Source organism: Myotis myotis, unplaced genomic scaffold (assembly GCF_014108235.1).
Source record: "Myotis myotis isolate mMyoMyo1 unplaced genomic scaffold, mMyoMyo1.p scaffold_m19_p_1, whole genome shotgun sequence".
Lineage (NCBI taxonomy): Eukaryota > Metazoa > Chordata > Mammalia > Chiroptera > Vespertilionidae > Myotis > Myotis myotis.
In genome coordinates, this window is record NW_023416313.1 from 131,431,649 (window position 1) to 131,450,451 (window position 18,803).

Here is an 18,803-nt window from a genome sequence, read left to right on the forward strand (position 1 = left end):
AAAAATTCATCTGGAATAAAAAAAGACCCCGAATAGCTGCAGCAATCCTGAAAAAGAACAAAATAGGTGGGATCTCAATACCAGATATCAAGTTGTATTACAAAGCCACTGTTCTCAAAACTGCCTGGTACTGGCACAAGAATAGGCATATAGATCAATGGAATAGAATAGAGAGCCCAGAAATCGGCCCGAACCAATATGCTCAATTAATATTTGACAAAGGAGGCAAGAACATACAATGGAGCCAAGATAGTCTCTTCAATAAATGGTGCTGGGAAAATTGGATAGATATATGCAAGAAAATGAAACTAGACCACCAACTTACACCATACACAAAAATAAACTCAAAATGGATAATGGACTTAAATGTACGACAGGAAACCATAAAAATTCTAGAAGAATCCAAAGGCAACAAAATCTCAGACATATGCCGAAGCAATTTCTTCACTGATACAGCTCCTAGGGCACTTGAAACTAAAGAGAAAATGAACAAATGGGACTACATCAAAATAAAAAGCTTCTGCACAGCAAAAGAAACCATCAGCAAAACAATGAGAAAACCCACTGTGTGGGAAAACATATTTGCCAATGTCATATCTGATAAGGGCCTAATCTCCAAAATTTATAGGGAACTCATACAACTTAACAAAAGGAAGATAAACAATCCAATCAAAAAATGGGCAAAGGACCTAAATAGACACCTTTCAAAAGAGGACTTTCAGAAAGCCAAGAGACATATGAAAACATGCTCAAAGTCACTAATCATCAGAGATATGCAAATTAAAAGGACAATGAGGTATCACCTCACACCTGTCAGAATGGTTACCATCAACAAATCAACAAATGACAAGTGCTGGTGAGGATATGGAGAAAAGGGAACCCTAGTACACTGCTGGTGGGAATGCAGACTGGTGCAGTCATTATGGAAAACAGTATGGAGTTTTCTCAAATTAAGTATGGAACTGCCATTTGACCCAGTGATCCCATTTTTAGCAACATATTCTAAGAGACCTGAAACACCAGTCAGAAAGAATGTGTGCGGCCCTATGTTCATAGCAGCACAATTTGCAATAGCTAGGAGCTGGAAACAGCCTAAGTGCCCATCAGTAGGTGAATGGATAAAAAGGCTGTGGTGCATTTACACCATGGAATACTATGCAGCAATAAAAAAGAAGGATCTCTTACCCTTTGAGAGAGCATGGATGGACTTGGAGAGTATTATACTACATGAAATAAGCCAGTCAGAAAAAGACAATTATCATATGGTCTCACTCATGTGCGGAATCTAATGAACAAAATAAACTGATGAACAAAACAGAGACATAGAAGCCTAGAAAAGACTGTGGAATCTCAAAGGCAAGGTGGGGGAGGGTGCGTGGGTGAGAAATCAACTAAAGAACCTGTATGCATATATGCATAAACCATGCACACAGACAATAGTGTGGTGAAGGCCTGGGGTGGGGGATGGGGATTGGCTAGAGGGGTCAATGGGGAGATGGGGAAGGAAACATACGTAATACTTTCAACAATAAAGATTTAATTAAATAAGGTAACTGCAAATCTCTCTTCCCACAACAAAAGTTAATAATAATTTGCAATGTAATTATTTTGAGTTTTGTAAATTGATCATTATTTAACTTGTTAACGCCTCGGTACGAACTAAAGATGACTTAAATTGTATTTTGTGCATCATTGGTTTTCATGAGTATTTGAGATTCACATACTAGTATAATGTGTAAAGTTTTTAGGTGGATTATCTCACCATGCATCTGTGGGCTTTCAATCAAGTAAAAACTTAAACTGAATCTCTCCTACTAGTTACAAGTGGCCTGATCTCCTCTCGGGGGAAAAAACAATCTCTATAATGTCAGCAATAAATTTTGGACAGAGTGAGCAGCTGGAGAGTCAGTTATCCATTCATAGCATATATACAAGCAGTCATTAGGAACTTGAGTATAAATACAGATTAACCTTCAAAATAAGCTAAAGTGAATCTTAGTAATTTGAGGAGAAACATTTCTTTGAGGATCTGGTGAAAGCTATGGGCTCTCAGAAAAATTTTACACATGATTTCAGGGAGTTGTAGACCCAGGATTAAGATGGCGGACCCCCTTCTCCCCCCTGCTAAAGCCATGTGAGATGTGATTAGAAGCCACAGCTTCTGCAATTGTACAAATGGCGCCATTTTATAGCACACTTCAAAAAAGTAAAGCACACAGCTTTAGTTTTAACTTAAATACAATTTCTAACGGTATTTATGTAATTAATTCATTGATAGTACATTTCAGAGTACATTCCTCTCATAGAATAATGTTAGCTCTCATGAAGAAAGTAAACTGTGTTAGAATCCAACCAGAGCAGTAGAACCAGTATGAGATTTTATATAGATATGTGTATATAAAATCTTACTGTGTGTATACACACATATATGTACATATAAATAAGGGATTGCTGTGTGTAAGTGAGAGGGGCTGGCTATGCAAATCCAAAGTCTGTAGGACAGGCTAGAACTCCATGGGCATGGGCATGGAGCTCTTGTCCACAGGAGGAATTTCATCTTTCTCAGGAAAGCTTCAATCCTGCTTGGAAGCCCTCCGGCTGATTAAGTCAGGCCCACCAGGATTATCTCCCTTAAGGCTAATTGATAGGGATTTTAATTACATCTGCAAAAATCCCTTCTCAGCTGGAGTTAGATGAGTGAGAGGGCATAATGGGACTGTAGCCTAGCCAAGCTGACACAGGAGAGCCATCACAGACTTGTACTTACAGAAGCTAGTTTTGGTGATGGATTGCCATAACCCTATTTCAAGAGTATACTGTGTGATATCCTATATAATAAAGAGCTGACATGCTAATTAGACCAGATGGCAGAATGACCTTCCGGAACGACCTTCTGGAATGACCAGTGGGAGGGCCAGCTGGGACCGAGAGGGCCTACACTTGCACGAATTCTGTGCACTAATAAGTAATAATTATGATTTGTAATTCTTTTAATTTCTAAAGTAAAAATTCAGTTTATTCATCTGTTTATGACACAGTACATAAGAGGCAAGGTGTTTTGCACCATAGATTTTGCTTCCTGTTCCTTCGGATGTGCATTTCTTTGGCTAGAAAGACTAGAAGAGAAAGCAAGGCAATGCTTAAGCAACTGAAATGAGGATGGACAGGGGGCAATGCTAACACCATCCTCACAGGGATAAGCACAGGGGGCTATTAGTTATAAGCTGATTTTCTAGAATTAGCTGGAAGCATAGGAATACCACTCCTGGACGCTAAAGCCCCTGTGAGCCTCACTCATCCCTGCCACACAGGTACAGCAGGGCTTTCTGATAGTCACCCTGGTGTCCTGTTGGATGTAGTAGTACAGGGACTCGCCATACTTCCTCTTGAATTCAGACAGACCTGATTTTCAACATGTCCACTTCAATGCAGGAGACCGTGATTCTGATCAGGGCCTTATCGCGAGTCCCATTGCCTTTCATGGAGTTGTACAGTTGGTCAGCAAAATACAGGGACTTGTTCTGGATACACTGCACCAGGTTCAGGAAAGCATTTTCCAGTTCTCTCTGACTTCCTTCTTGATGCTCTCCAACATGTCATAAGGGCTGTAGCTCTTGTCCCTTTCACATACTTTCTGGAGGTGACACATGCTACACTCAGTCATGATGCTGATCCACTTGGGAACATCAGTCCCTTTTCACTCCAGCCTCAGAGAGATCCCAGACATCTTTCAGTCAGTTCATAATCCATGACAGAACCATCTGCTTTTCTACCCTTCACAAGGGCAGCCATCAGCTTGCAGAAGTCACCAGATATGTCGGAAATAATGTCCTCCAGATCAGTCTTGCACATTTCCCTGTAGACTGTTAATTTCCTGCAACTCCTGGCCAGTCCTTGAGCAGATGATCTCATGAGTCCTCATTAGTCCCCTTCATGGAGGCCTTCAGCTCTGAAACATCGTACTGACAGGTGTTTTCAATAGGCCCCAATCACCCTCCCCAGGTGAAGGCCGACTTCAGTGCTTCCATTTTGGTCCTTCTCTGGCAGGCAAAGGCAATATCTTGTCTCTGCTCATTGCTGCAATTGGTCAAAATGTCGTGGTGGTGATTTCATTCACACCTCTGTTCTTGATGGTTGTTTCAATGTTTAAAGCATCCCAGTCAGCATCGAAGTTAGTATAGGCTTTGGCGGATCCATGGAGTGATTATCCTCAAGCTGAGCTTGCACAGAAGTTTGTGAACAGCAGACGTTTTGAAAGAAGCTGGGCCAGGTGCTGAAAGCTGTGAGTATCCCCAGATGCCAAGCTATTTCTGATTTCTTTTAAAGGACCAAATTGATTTTTCACAGGGATGGTTTATCCTTGAAAGTAGGTGTTTTAGAGAAGACTCTCTACACTTATTTTTGTGATGCTGCCGTCACTCCAAAATATTTTCTTAAATCTTTTTGGAAGTTTCTTTAGATCCATTTAGAAGCCACAGAATAAAATTTAACATTTTATTCAATACCTTGTTTTTTAACCAAACATCACACACAGTTCCATATCACACACTTCTTTCTTATTCATCAGACTTGGTTCAATTTTTCCCCAAAATTTAGATGTCCAATTCAAAAAGCTTTAATTTTATGTACTACTAGGACATTAATTTTTCTGAAGCACAATTCCAGTCATTCTGATGCTTACAGCCTCTCAGAGGTTTCCCATTTCTTAAAATTTTACTTTTATTTAATTTTAAAGTACAGACTTCTCAGATGGTCATTCAAAACCCTATGCAATATTGTTCAACCTGTCTCCATGGCCTACTTTCATTCTCACCAGCACTTGCTGCTCTCTAGCCAACCTGGACTACCTGAGAGAGCCAAGGATGTCTATCTATCTCACCTATCTTGCTGTGCCTCACCACTTCCACCTCCTCTAACCCCCATCCCAATCTTCTGCTTATTGAAAGCCAGCCTTCAAGGCCTGGCTCATGTGGCATGTTTCTCATGAAATTATCCAAAGAATGTTTTCTGTGCCAGGATTTTCATAGCACCTTGATATTACTATTCCTTTTGTACTTGGAACCCTATCCAGAATGTGGGATATAGGTGTCAAATAATCTGAATTGAAAAAGTAGAGAGAGTGAGAATGTATCCTTGCTTTGTTTTCTTACTGTGCTTGGTCTGTGCTCTATCTTGGCCACAAGGAATGTGATGCAGTATCACTGAAACAAGCAATTCAAAGTGACTCCCCAAAGCACTTTCAACAACAGGACGACCACCAGAACTAAGCATCACTCCCAAGTTGGCACACTGAATAATGCAAGATCAATTATGTATGTTAATCTGTCCTTTTTATTCACATTATGCAATCATGAGCCCGGGTATTAATGAGCTCTTGTCTTTCCTTAATTGAAGCAGACCATCAAAAACTATTGCTGAGATTCCATCTCACGGCACTCATGATCCAACATGTACTGGCCCTTAAATCGTGAATAAGTTCCAACTGTGTAATTACATCTGCCTACTTGTTCTAAAAAAAAAAAAATTATGCAGAACTTCGGTATGTTCTATGTCTGCTTTCAGCTTATCTTTTGAGACATTCTGCCTCCTTCCTGGTCCCCATTCCCCAGCTCTTAACACACCCTGTCTCAACTAGAGCCATCACAGACACTGTGACCACTGCCTGGGGAGCCATGCCTGCCATACATTGAAGTCTTTCAGAATGATAACCTCTAAGGAAGTGGTTCTGTTTGTGTTTTGTTTGTTTTGCATTTAGGTAGAAAATCAGGCTTTCGGGCTGTGGTTGCCAGTTAGCATAGCCCAAGGATTAATCAAGTGGATTCTACAGTCAGACTGCCTTGCTTAGAATTGGCTCTGCTGCCTGCTGACAGCACGATACTGGGCAACGTACTGAATCTCTTGTGCTCTTGGTTTCCTAATTTATGAAAGAGATGGCAATAGCACCTGTCTCACAGGGTTGTTGCCAGAAGTTAATGTAGGACAGTTCCTGGCATCATAGTAAATTCTCAGTAAATAGAAGCTCTTACTCAACTATATCATCATTGTGTGATTTCAGTGAGCTATCTACCTCTATAGTATAACTAGTGGCCTGGTGCATGAATTCATGCACATTGAAAGGAAATTAATTAGAAGAAATATTTTAATATTGCTATTGGCCCTTTCTCTATAATAGAAGTGTCAACCAAATTCATGATTGGGAACACATGCGTGAGATTGGTGCCAGCCAGAGCTTTGTATGTATTGCGTATGCATGAGTCAACTTAGCCTTTTATATGTAGAATAAACTTGCTTAATTAGACCTGCTGTCTGATGTAGCTAAAATTTTTCCAGCCCAGTGAAGCACCCCAACTTCTCTTTAAGGTAATTGTCAGCAACACAGCAGTAAATATCAACATGAAGCAGATTATTATTGTACTAGTAGATCATGCAGAGAGAACAAAGGGTAAAATATTTAACTGCAGCAGTGTTTGACTATATTCTGCGCAGTGAGAAAACCTGAAGTCATTTTCAAGGTCCACCATTTCTTACTTTTTTTCAGTCAGATCAAGTTTCTAAGCTTTCTAAATCTCCGTTTTCCAGCTAATAAAAAGCAAATAGGATTCCACCGGGTCTCCTATCTACCTACTTCAGGACTTCTGTGAGGATCAAATGAGATGAGGCATAGGAAAACGCTTCACAAACATTTGGTTAAAGTGTGAAATGTTTCCACCTGGATATAAAGCAAGTCGTGTTCCTGGGCTTAAGAAACTGCAAGGAGGCTAGTCATCAATAGGGAGAGGAAGCCAGACATTGCTATGTGCTGTTATTACCTGGAGGGACACAGCATATTAGACTTTTATACATATAGATAATCCAGCAACATTTTATACTTTCTGTCTTCCTTTCTGTTTGGGAAAGGGTTATAATGGGAGAGTCCTCAGTGCTTTTATTTGCAGTTCACAGGTTGTCTAACTGCTAAGATGTTCAGCCAGTGATTACTCTGAGCAGGTGGAGGCTCGCCTTCCTCTTGATGGAATGATTTCTTCAGAAAGAGTAAACCTGTTCTTGATCTCATTGAGTTCTTCCTAGTCACATGATTGCACAACATTGGGCTAATAGGCATGGTTCATTTTTACCTCCCTCCCTACCCCAAATAAGATGGAAGGGGGGCGGGCAGCAGGGTAAGAGAGTGCAGATGTTATGTATGCACCTGTAAATATACATTTAAATGTGAATTTAAGATTGGCTTGCTTTGGTAGGTGAGGCAACACCTGAATTTTGAATAAGGAAAGGGGCCAGTAACACAAAGGAAGGATCACCCAAAAGCTACAATCCAGCAGTTTGAGGGGTAACTGGGAATGACCTAACCTCTGTGGAAACTTTTCAGGGTGTCATTGTGTGGAGTAAATGGAAGTGGAGCCGGGCCAGAACCCTGGAGAGTTTTCCTTCAAACTGTCATCCCTGACTCTCAATATTCTCTAGAAAAATGATAGCTCTTCTCATCCCCTCACCTGTTCCCCTACTTTCCTCATAAGAAGTCATAGTTTATATTCAGCCACAGTTTATATTCAGAGCCCTTTGTTTAGGTCTGAGAAATGAGACAGGATGATACTCAGCATTATACATTTACTCTTGTGGGAAGAATGGACAGCTCATTCTTTAATGTTTACAAATTGCTTTGTAGATGAAAAGTGTTGAATAAATGCCAAGTAACATTATTGCTTTTAGGGGTGTTTGTTTCCAGTCTGGTAAAAGGCATTTATCTCTAGGCCCAATGGCAGCTCAAACTTCCATAGCCAGAATTTATATCTGTTTCTCTCACATATAATAAAAGCAGAGCCTCCTGTGTGAATACTGGTGATGCTAAGAGCATTGTAATTCTTGGTTATTTAAAAAAAGAAGTGGTCACTCAAGGAAAGAAGACATTGGGTACGGACAGGGAAGAAGAGAGGGAGAGGCATATCCTCAAATACTCTTCAAGGGCATGTGGCTTTGATGGCAAGGGAATGAAGAACTGGAGGAATAAATGGAGTCGGAGGAGATACAACATGTTAAACAACTTAAAGTATAGTCCAGTGCAGAAGGATGCCAGGCACCTCTTTCATAAAGGAGTAGGTATAGGAAATGAAAGTGCAAGGGTGTCAGATGGCTGCTTCCCATCACCACGGTTGTCATGAAGTTGTCTTCTTTGAAATAAAAATGAGAATCGCTGGGTTGAGCCTTAGAAAAGGAGAAATGCCATATCTCAGGATGTGGCATGCTCACTTCTGGATTTTGAACACAAAATAAAGCTGTGGCAAAACTGAATAATGGGAAGAAATGTGGTCAATATGTTAAACTTTAGTTGCAAACTACAGAAACTAACTCTGTTTAAGGGGATTAATTGGAAGGAAGTGAAGCACCTCAGAGAATTAACAGCAAATCTGAGTAAACAGGCCATGGAGAGGACAGGGACCCAAGCAGTTTCAGAGATCTCGTGGGAAGTGAGTGACACCAGGCTTGGCCATGAGAAAGCTTCTGGTTGCTGAACTGCAGTTCCTCTGCTCAAGACTCAGAATCCCAGGAGAGAGAGTCTGACTGGCCCAGCTCAGGTCCAGGGACAAGTACTGCGAGTGTGAACACATGAGTCAGAGTTCTCTAGAAATTCAGAGGAGGGGGATGGAAAGGCACAGTGGTCTGGCAAGGCCTCAGGGAAGAGGACAGGTTTAATGTCATGCACAAGGCCTAAAGTTTAAACAGTAGTTAAAAACCCCAGCCAGTGTGGGGCACAGCACTTTGATTGACAGTCCAAACAAGACCACATGCACTGGGAAGTTCTCCAAAGGAAAATTGAGGAACCAGCAAAGGGTGACAAAAACAACAGATGTCATTACACATGAGTGGGCAATGAGAAGAGAAAGAGGATGCTGGATAGAGATGTTCTTCAGAGATTCTTACCAATTATCATTTTATCCTTATTAGATAATCTAGGGCATCACTCAGAGGGCTCTGCTGTGCTCAGGCCTCAATTCTTACCTCTTCAGCGTTAATTTCTCTTTTCTGTCCTGGATGTCTACTTAGGTGTTCCAATTTTATCTCATTTAACTCTAGTTAACCAAAATATATCGAGCAGTTAGTTGTTACATACATCATGCTAAGTGTGAATAAATGTTATTCCTGACGTAAGAAGGTTAAAATCTCATAGAAAAGCTCATTATCTAGCAAATTCATGCTCTTTACTCCACACCAACAATTTATTTTACTCATTAGTGTTTTGTTAATAGTACATGCCCAGACCATCAGCCTCAAAGCCTTAGAATTATTTACAACTCAACCTTTTCTTAAGCTCCCATATTTATATCACTTACCAGCTTATTCAGTTAGTAAGTCCTACCAGTCCCTCCTCCCAAATCCTTACACCCATTTGTGCATTTCTGCACTGGTGTCCCGACTTGCCGAACACCTCGTTTACTTTTCTGTAATAACCACTAGCAGAGCCTGCTAACTTGGTTTCTCTTTCCTCTAGTCTTTCCTGTATTCAGGTTCCAGAAGCCTTACAGTAATTTCACTTTGACCCATGTAACTTATTTTCCACTACTTTTAAAACATGATCACAGCTCTAGGCAGGTCAGTTGTCTCATTGTTCTTCAAATATACCATGTTATTCTTGCTTTCATGCCCTTCATCATATCTTTCTCCTCCTCACCCGGAATGTCTTTCTTTCATCCATTAAATTAGACCTCATGGAAGTGTCCATAAACCAGTCCTGCTCCTGAGACCCTCCTGGATCACTATGGCCACTATGCCTTTGACCCCCATCTTTCTTTGAACTTCTAGAAAACTACAGGCCCCTTTGCCAAACTAGCAGTTAATTCCTACCTTATGGCATTATTTCCTAGATGTGTCTGGTGTTTAGTTTATTTACAAGCTCCTTGAGGGCATGAACAAAAGCTTAAATGATTAGTAAGCTCTTTCAGATAATGAAAAAGGAAATAAATGGAAATAAATTAAAGAATGTTTAAAATGACTGAGTGGTCAGTGAAGTGATATGGGCTGAATTGTGTCCCCCCCAAAATTTATATGTTGAGCCTAACGCCTAATGCCTCAGAATGGGACTGATTTTGGAGAAAAGGCCTTTAGAGAGGTCAGTAAGTTAAATGAGGCCATAGGGTGGGTTCTAATGAATCTATCTGATCCTATAAGAAGAGGAACTTTGGACATGCAGCAGAAAGACCATGTGAGAACACAGAAAGAAGAACATCTGTAAATCAACAGAAGAGGCCTCACAAGCATGTCAAACTCGCGGCCAGTTTGACATGCTTGCCTCAGAAGAAACCAAACCTGTGACACCCTTAATCTCAGATTTCCAGCCTCCACAACTGGGAGAAAATTAATTTTTGTTGTTTTAGCCCCCTAACATGTGGTACTTTGTTATGGTAGCCTCAGTAGACTAATATATGAACTAGAGACGTGGACAAATTAAATTCATGAATTTGGATATGTCAAAATTACAACTAAACTACAAAACAGTCATTATTCAGAATCTCCTGAAATCTGGCTGAATGGAAGTCCTACAACTAGGAAATTAAAGAAGCCACATCAAGACTGGTAGGAGGGGTAGAGAAGAGGAAGGGCTGGTCCCACATCCATATATGGCACATAAAATCTAGAAGGGATATCTAGTCTGCGGAGGTCCCCTCCCCCCGTCGCCCTGAGGTGCAAGCCCCACACCAGGCAACCCAGCCCAGGGTTTCAATGCTGGGAAAAGAAGCCCCCATAACCTCTGGTTTTAAAAACCAGCATGGAATGAGACTGAGTGAGGCTGAGGCTGCTGGAGCCCCAGGCAATCCCTCTTAAAGGGCCTGCACAAAGATTTATTATGACTCATATGCTCTGAGCTTCAGTGCAGGGGCAGCAGTTTGAAAGGAACTTGAGACATATAGGGAAGAACTGAATTGTTTGGCATCAGGGCCAGAGCTGAAGGGGCAGCTTTTTCCCAGACAGAAGTACTGGTGGAGGCCATTATTCCTTTTCTGGCCCTTATTCCACAGAGCCAGCAGATGGTACCATATCTGAGATTCCATCAATCTGGCTCACACTGTTTGCCTCACTCTGGTGACCCTGAGATCCTGCCCTACCCAACTTTACAGCCCACCCAAATGGTATCCAGTGGCTTTTCCATAGGAATGGCCTATTTTGGCTCATGCTTCATATTTTTCTAAAATCCTCCAAACAAGAAGCATTTAGCTTCAGCTAAGTGACCCTAGGCCTGGCATTAGCAGCAGTCAGCCTTGGTTCATAGCTTGGACTCACCTGGTCACCTCCAAGCACAGCACAAGAAGCAGACATCTGCAGATCACTTTGTAGCTCATGCCTGGTGGTCTCAGGCAGAACACAGGCAGTGGCTGACCTTGGCCTGCACCTCCTGGGAGGCCCCAGACCCAGCACACACAGTGGACAGCTTCAGACTACCTCAAAGCACCACCCAACCATCTCCACAAGTGACAAAGTGGCGAAGACACAAAGGGGAAGATTCAGTGGTACCAGAGCCCTGCTGAAGTAAGTCTTGCTCTGTCAGTGGGCTTCTGCACAGCTGATCCTCCAAGGTGTTTGGAGGCCTGTCAGTGATCACAGCCAGTCCTTGCAGCTGGTAAGCCTGGGTAAATCCCTCCCATTGACATGCCAATAGCAATCAAAACTCAATCTCAACAGAAGGGTATATAGCTTATATGGGAGTGCACCTCGAGTGCCCAGCTGGGGTGATCAAAGCGGCTGTGACACTGAAGGGTCCTAAGTTTGATTCTGGTCAAGGGCATGTACCTTGGTTACAGGCTTGATTCCCAGACCTGGTTGGGGCACATGAGAAAGGCAACCAAAACCAAAAACAAAACAAAACTCTCCCACAAAAAAAATGGTATAGGTGCTCAAGGAACTTAGTGAGGACTTCAATAGCATAAAAAAGAACCAGTCAGAAATGAAGGATACACTAACTGAAATAAATAATAATTTATAAGGAATCAACAGTAGAGTAAGTGAAGCTGAAACTCAAAACAGTGATTTAAAATATAAGGAAGCAAAAAACACCCAATCAGAATAGCAAAAAGAAACAAGAATTTAAAAAATTGGGGATAGTATAAGGAGTCTCTGGGACAACTTCCTGTGTATCAACATTTGCATGTTGAGGGGCCTGGAACGAAAAGAGAGAGAGCAAGAAATTGAAAACCTATCTGAAAAAAAACATGACAGAAAACTTCCCTAATTTGAAGGAAACAGACATACAAGTTCAGAAAGCACAGAGTCCCAAACAAAATGAATCCAATAGACCCATACCAGACACCTCATAGTTAAAATGCAAAAGATTAAAGACAGAGAACCTTAAAGGTAGCAAGAGAAAACAGTTACCTACAAGGAAGCTCCCATAAGACTCTCAGCTGATTTCTGAAAAGAAACTTTTCAGGCCAGAAGAAGTGTCAAAAAATATTCAAAGTGATGAATAGCAAGAACCTACAACCAAGATTACTCTATCCTGCAAAGCTATCATTTAGAATCGATGGACATATAAAGAGCTTCCCAGACAAGAAAAAGCTAAAGGAGATCATCACCACCAAACCAATATTATATGAAACTAGTAGCTGGTGCACGAAATTTGTGCACAGGGGTGGGGGGTGGGTGGGAAAGGGGCCCCCTCAGTCTGGCCTGCACCCTCTCCAATCCGAGACCTCTCAGGGAATATCTGACTGCCTGTCTGTGCCCGCAGTTTTAACAGATGACAGCTCCATTGTTGTTTCTTTCTTTTCATGCTTAAACCCATTGGAATTAGTAGGTATTCAAAGTGTGTATAAATTTTGGGGGGACATCCTGTATATCTCTAGTCAGCAGTGAAAGGAAACAAAAGCAGATTTGGAAACCCCAGACTTGGAACCTTGCTCACTCCCTGCGTGTCTCCCATATTCACTTTCCACCTTCACGGGCAGCAGGAGAATTAATGTTTTCTCTCAATAACTCAGGAAAGCATGTCCTGTCACCCGCTGCCTGGCAGGAGTGTGCTAGGCCCCAAGCGAGCGAGGCAGCCTTCGCTCAGTCAGGGCAGCCTTCGCTCATGGGTGCTGGCACCCAAAGTGCACATTCCTCCTCTGCAGTCGCCCCAACTATCCCACTGTTTCACTGAGAGGACGGAACTCCTCGCCTCCTCTGGGTTCCTGATCTTGAATGCTGACCAAAAGCACCTCAGTGAGGGCCACCCATGCCACCAGGTGTGTCTGTCTGCACCTGCTCCTGCCTCAGCACCTGCATTAGCCCCACGGAGGTGATCTCGTCGCTGCACTGGCCTCTGCAGGAACAGGGCATCACCACTCCACCCTCTCACTGTCATCTCACAGACACCCACCCTCATCACCCAGAACACCCAGACACTCTCCAAAGGAAGTGAGCATGCTGGAGGGGACATGCACATGTCCTGTGGGGGACATAGCATGCTGGGGTTGATGAAAGTGCAGCGGAGGGGCGGGGAGAACTTGTGCGTGCCTTGGTCCGGGACTGTTGCAGGCACGCGAGGGTGACAGCATGTTGGGGGACATTTGCATGCCAGCAGGGGAGGAGAGGATGTGTGCACTAGAGGCCTGTGGCTTTTGCAGATCTGCAAACCCCCATGGTACGGCCAAGAGGACATCAATCTGGCCCGCTATGGTGGCTGTCCCTGCGATCGTGCACCTTCTGGGCCAGGAGATGGGACTTGTGCAGCCACTCCTCTGTGCTGATGGCCTACAGGTGCTACTTCAGCTCTGCCGGCAGGCTCCGCTTGGCGTGCTCACGGCTGCCACCGCTGCCATGTGGGGAGTACAGGCCGCCCTCTGCTGGCCCACCTCCCCTGTCCAGAGGCTCTCCACACATGCTGCTTACCTGCCTGGAGTGGCTGGGATGGGGTGGAAGCCAGGCCTCCCGCCCCGCCATGGCTGCTCCTTGCCTCTGGGCGATGTGCACTGGCACAGAGCAGCCAGGGTGGGGTGGGGTGGGATGCCTACCCCCCCCTCCCCCAGCTGTTCAGCGCCTGTGCACATGCGTGCTGCCCACAGGCCCGCCATCTTTGTTGGGTTAATTTGCATACTTATCCTGATTGGCTGGTGAGCATAGTGGAGGGGACGGTCAATTTACATGTTTCTCTTTTATTAGTGTAGATGTTAAAGGGTCTTCTTTAAGAAGAAGAAGATAAAAAATATGAACAACAAAATGGTAATAAACACATATCTATCAATAATTGAATCTACAAACAAAATGAACAAGCAGAACAGAAACAGATTTATAGATACAGAGAACATTTTGTTATTTGCCAGATGGGAAGGGGATTGGGGAATGAATGTAAAAGGTGAAGGGATAAAGAAGTACATATTGGTAGTCACAGAATAGTCATGGGTATATAAAGTACAGCTGGATGGGTGCAGGATTTATTGAGGTGATCCAGCTGAAACTAATATAATGATGTGTCAACTATAAGTTAAAATAAAAAAGAAATACATGATTTTGGGGATAATCTGATTATAAGCTCTGAACTGTCTGATACCTTGTTAACACAATCAGACCCCCTGTGGTGTGCCCAACTCCCCAGGCAATAGTCAGATGCATTCATTACTAAATGCTGAGCAGTCCTCAAAAAGCATATTAGAAACACAAACACACACCCACATGAAGCAGAAAAACATCTGCACCTGGGAGGCTGGTGTGCAGTTCAGGTGAGCCCTTTAGAAGAAGGTACCAGCCTTTCCTGGAGTGAGAAACTCAAAGCAGCAGGACCTCTGTCCCCACTGCTGGCTCAGAGGATGCAGCTGCCGGGAATTCTGGAGCCACAGAAGCTGATCCTTCCCTAGTCGGGCTTCAGTTGAGAACCCAGCCCAGCCAACACGTGGCTTCCAGCCTCCGGAGGCCCTGAGCAGAGAGGCCAGGCAAGCCTGCACTTCTGACTTTCAGAAACTGGGATGTAACAACTGTGCATTGTTTTAAGCTATTAATTTGTGGCATTTTTTTGCATAGCAATGGAAAACTAATACAAAACTTAATTACATTAACCCTACGGTCCATTGTTTAAAGCTCAAAGAAATAGCTTTTGAACACCTGAAAGTTAGCATAACTTCACACCCAGAGAACAAATTTATGGAACATGTTATCCAAAGAACCAGTAGAATTAAGGAAAAAAAAAGTTTTAAGAAGGATTTCCATGAAATCATGTATGACTTTTTAAAAAAGTAGGGCTTTTTCTCTACCTGCTTCCCAAAATGATTTGAGGTGAACTTAAAAGGCATGTTTGATGGCAATTAAGAAGACAGATAGAAAATAATAACCACAGAGGATAAAAATGAACAATATGACAAATCTTGGCTTTGGATTTCTTGTAAATCAAGATGTTTTAAGGAGTAAAATGATAAACGACATCAGGGGCTCTCAGTTCAAGCTGTCCGTTGAAATCCCCGGGAGGGATTTTAAAAACCATCACTGCCTGAGTCGCAGGGTTCTACCATTGGCATGAGGTCAAGCCTGAGTACAGGACTGTTCAAGCTGCCCAGGTAATTCTAACATGCAGCCTCGACTGAGAACCACTGAACTATAATTTTTATTATTAAACAAAAGTGCGCATACTAATTTATCAGGAGAGGTACAGTCTATTCTGGGATTGGTATTGTGAGATTTGTGTAATGGAAAATATCTTTATACTTTAGCTGTTTTGCAGAAAATGCAGAGATATTCTTCATATAGTCATTTTTTATATTGACCTTATAAAAACCAAAGACGTCATAAAAATGTACTAGTAATTTTTGAAGGGATTTCTTTGGGAGGCTTAAGTAAATGAATTTCTGATGATATAAGTTGATAGAGGAATTGGAATTTAAATTTCCTAGATGTGAATGGATACCTCTGTCTTTGCAAATCTACTTTAAACAAGAAAAAGACTGGTAACAAAAACTTCTGATTGAGTTCTCCAGTGAGACCCTGTGGTAAAAATATTCTGTTAAACTGCATGAAGGGGCATGAGAAAGCTTTAGGTGTCAGACTTGCAGAAGCCACCTTGATATTCATTTGCAAAAACTACATGTCAACTTATGTTCTGTTTTACACCATTTGCAATTGAGATTTGATTTATCTAGAGAACATTTTTGACCACTCTGATGTTCAAAATGTTTTGATATAGATTCTAAAAAAACACAGGTAGCATAGGATTTAATTTGAGATTAGCTTAGTTCTTAGGTAACTGTTGGGTATGAAATCAAAGGCTGATGATATAACAGCTGGTGCTAGGAAAAATTATTTAGCAATATTTGAACATTTCCAATAGTGGTTAACACACATAGCACTTACCACGTGTGCAGCCCTGTTCTTATCACTATCTATATATTAACTAATTTAATCTTCATGACAACATGTAAGGTAAATACATTATTGTCCCATATTATGCATAAGAACACAAACACAAAGATTACGCGACTAGCTCAAGGACACCCTATTAGTTAGTGGCAGTTGCAGGATTCAAGTCCAGGCACTGTGACTCCTGAACTTTTGAATATATCCACTAGGTCACACACACACATACAATGGCAGGTTCTGTAGGTGAATACAAGAATAATCATAAAACATTCTCTGACCTTGGAGAAATGCATCCCAGTGGAGAAATAGACATGCACATACAACTATACCTGCGAGAAAGGGGAAGCTTGTGCGGTTTGCATACAGAATAGCCAACCTGAATTATGTTGACCCAGATCTAGCCATTTCGGCAGCTCTTCCTTCAGTTCTTAAAGGACAAGTTTCTTTCCCTCTGGCATAATTTCACTTTAGCCCAAGAACTTACTTTAGCAGTTCTAGATCAGGATGGCTGGTGGCAAATCCTCTTTAGTTTTCCTATATCTGAGAATGTTTTATTTTGCCTTTATCCCTGAATAATAATTTCAAGTGATACAAAATTCTGGATTGAGAGTTCTTTCCTTTGAGAACTGATTTTTTCTTTTAAAAATGTTTTCATGGATTTCAGAGAGAGGAAGGGAAAAGGAGAGAGAGATAAAAACATCAATGATGAGAATCATCAGTTGGCTGCTTCCTGCATACCCCCTACTGGGGATCGAGTCCTCAACCTGGGCATGTGCCCTGACGGGAATTGAACTGTGACCTATTGGTTCATAGGTCGATGCTCAACCACTGAGCAATGTTGGCCAGGCCCCTTTGAGAACTATTAAGATGCTGTTCCATTATCTCTGGCCTCCCTGGTTCTGAGGCTTAACTCTGCTTTAATTCCAATAGAAAAGGTGCTCTGCACTAACTGCTTTTGAGATTTTTTTTTCTGCAGTTTGACTTTCGTGTCCCTGTGCATGATTTTCTTTGTATTTATTTGTTTGGGGTCCTCTGTGCTTCTATAGTCTGAAGGTTTATATCTTTCACCAAATTTGGGGAGTTTGGGGACATTATTTTTCAAACATATTTTCCTCTTCCTCTGGGACTCCAAAGACACAAATGTCAAATCTTCTAATAGTCTACAGCTCCTGAGGTTCTATTCCCTTTAAAAAATATACTTTTACTTTTACTCTTCAGACTAGATATTTATATCTTCAATTTACTGACGTTTCTTTACATTGCCATCTCTATTTTTAATCTTTCCCAAGTGTTATTCTTTCATATCTGTGGACATTTGCATGGAAAGTATCTATAGACAGACCGCCTTTATTATGTTTGTATTCCCCTCTGCACCACCAGTGGGAGTTATTTCCATCAGGGGGAGTTGGAAGGCTGGGTGGAGGAAGTGGGGAGGCCACAGAGAAGTAACTTCCCTAAGGATGCTCAGACCCAGTGGGCTTGACTTGAGCAGACCAGTGGCAGCCAGCCCTCCACTCCAAGGGCTTCTCTGCCACCAGACCAGCAAGAAGTATGTTATACACTTTGAGTTGTGGGCAACAGAGAAAGCAGTGGTGCTTCATGGAAAATTCTGTTCTTAGAAAACCTTTGCATTGTTTCCGTTGTGCCTTTCTTTTCCCTCTGACTTTGTTATTGGGAAGGGCCCCAGGAGAATGGGCATTCTCTTTGGGGGGACAGAGATGGAAGAGTATGGAGCAGAATACTTTTATTTTTCCTTTTATAAGGTGTCATCTGTTCTGGATGCAGTTACTCTGTACCTGAGACTGCGTTTATGACTTCATCAGTGACTTGAAGGGACAGTGGCAGCGGTATTTGGGGGTGGGGAGCAGCGGGAGCGGCACTCCTCAGAGCAGCAGAACTCACTTAAGCGAAGGATTAAGTGAGTTCCCCCGCTAGCCTTCCCCCGCTAGCCTTCACGCTTTATTTATTTATTTATTTATTTATATTTTTTTAAATTTTGTTTTATTGCTTAAAGTATTACAAAGAGTATTACATATGTCTCCTTTTTTCCCCCTTGACCTTCCCCTGGCCTCCCCTGCCACCCAGTGTCTTGTGTCCATTGGTTATGCTTATATGCATGTATGCAAGTCCTTCGGTTGATCTCTTACCCCCCCCCCCCCCACACACACACACACAACCCTCCCCGGCCTTCCCGCTGTAGTTTGACAGTCTGTTCGAGGCTGCTCTGGCTCTGTATCTATTTTTGTTCATCAGTTTATAATTGGTCTTTATTATTCGTAAATGAGTGAGATCATGTGGTATTTTTCTTTCATTGACTGGCTTATTTCACTTAGCATAATGCTCTCCAGTTCCATTCATGCTGTTGCAAATGGTAAGAATTCCTTCTTTTTTACAGCAGCATAGTATTCCATTGTATAGATGTACCACAGTTTTCTAATTCATTCATCTGTTGATGGGCACTTAGGCTGTTTCCAACTCTTAGCTATGGTAAATCT

At 42.2% G+C, this 18,803-nt stretch overlaps 1 pseudogene; it reads right to left on the reverse strand.

Annotated features, from left to right (window-relative positions):
- Nucleotides 1-3,290: 3,290 nt before the first annotated feature.
- The window catches only part of LOC118670941, a 30,179-nt pseudogene continuing 14,666 nt past the window's right edge, over nucleotides 3,291-18,803 (reverse strand).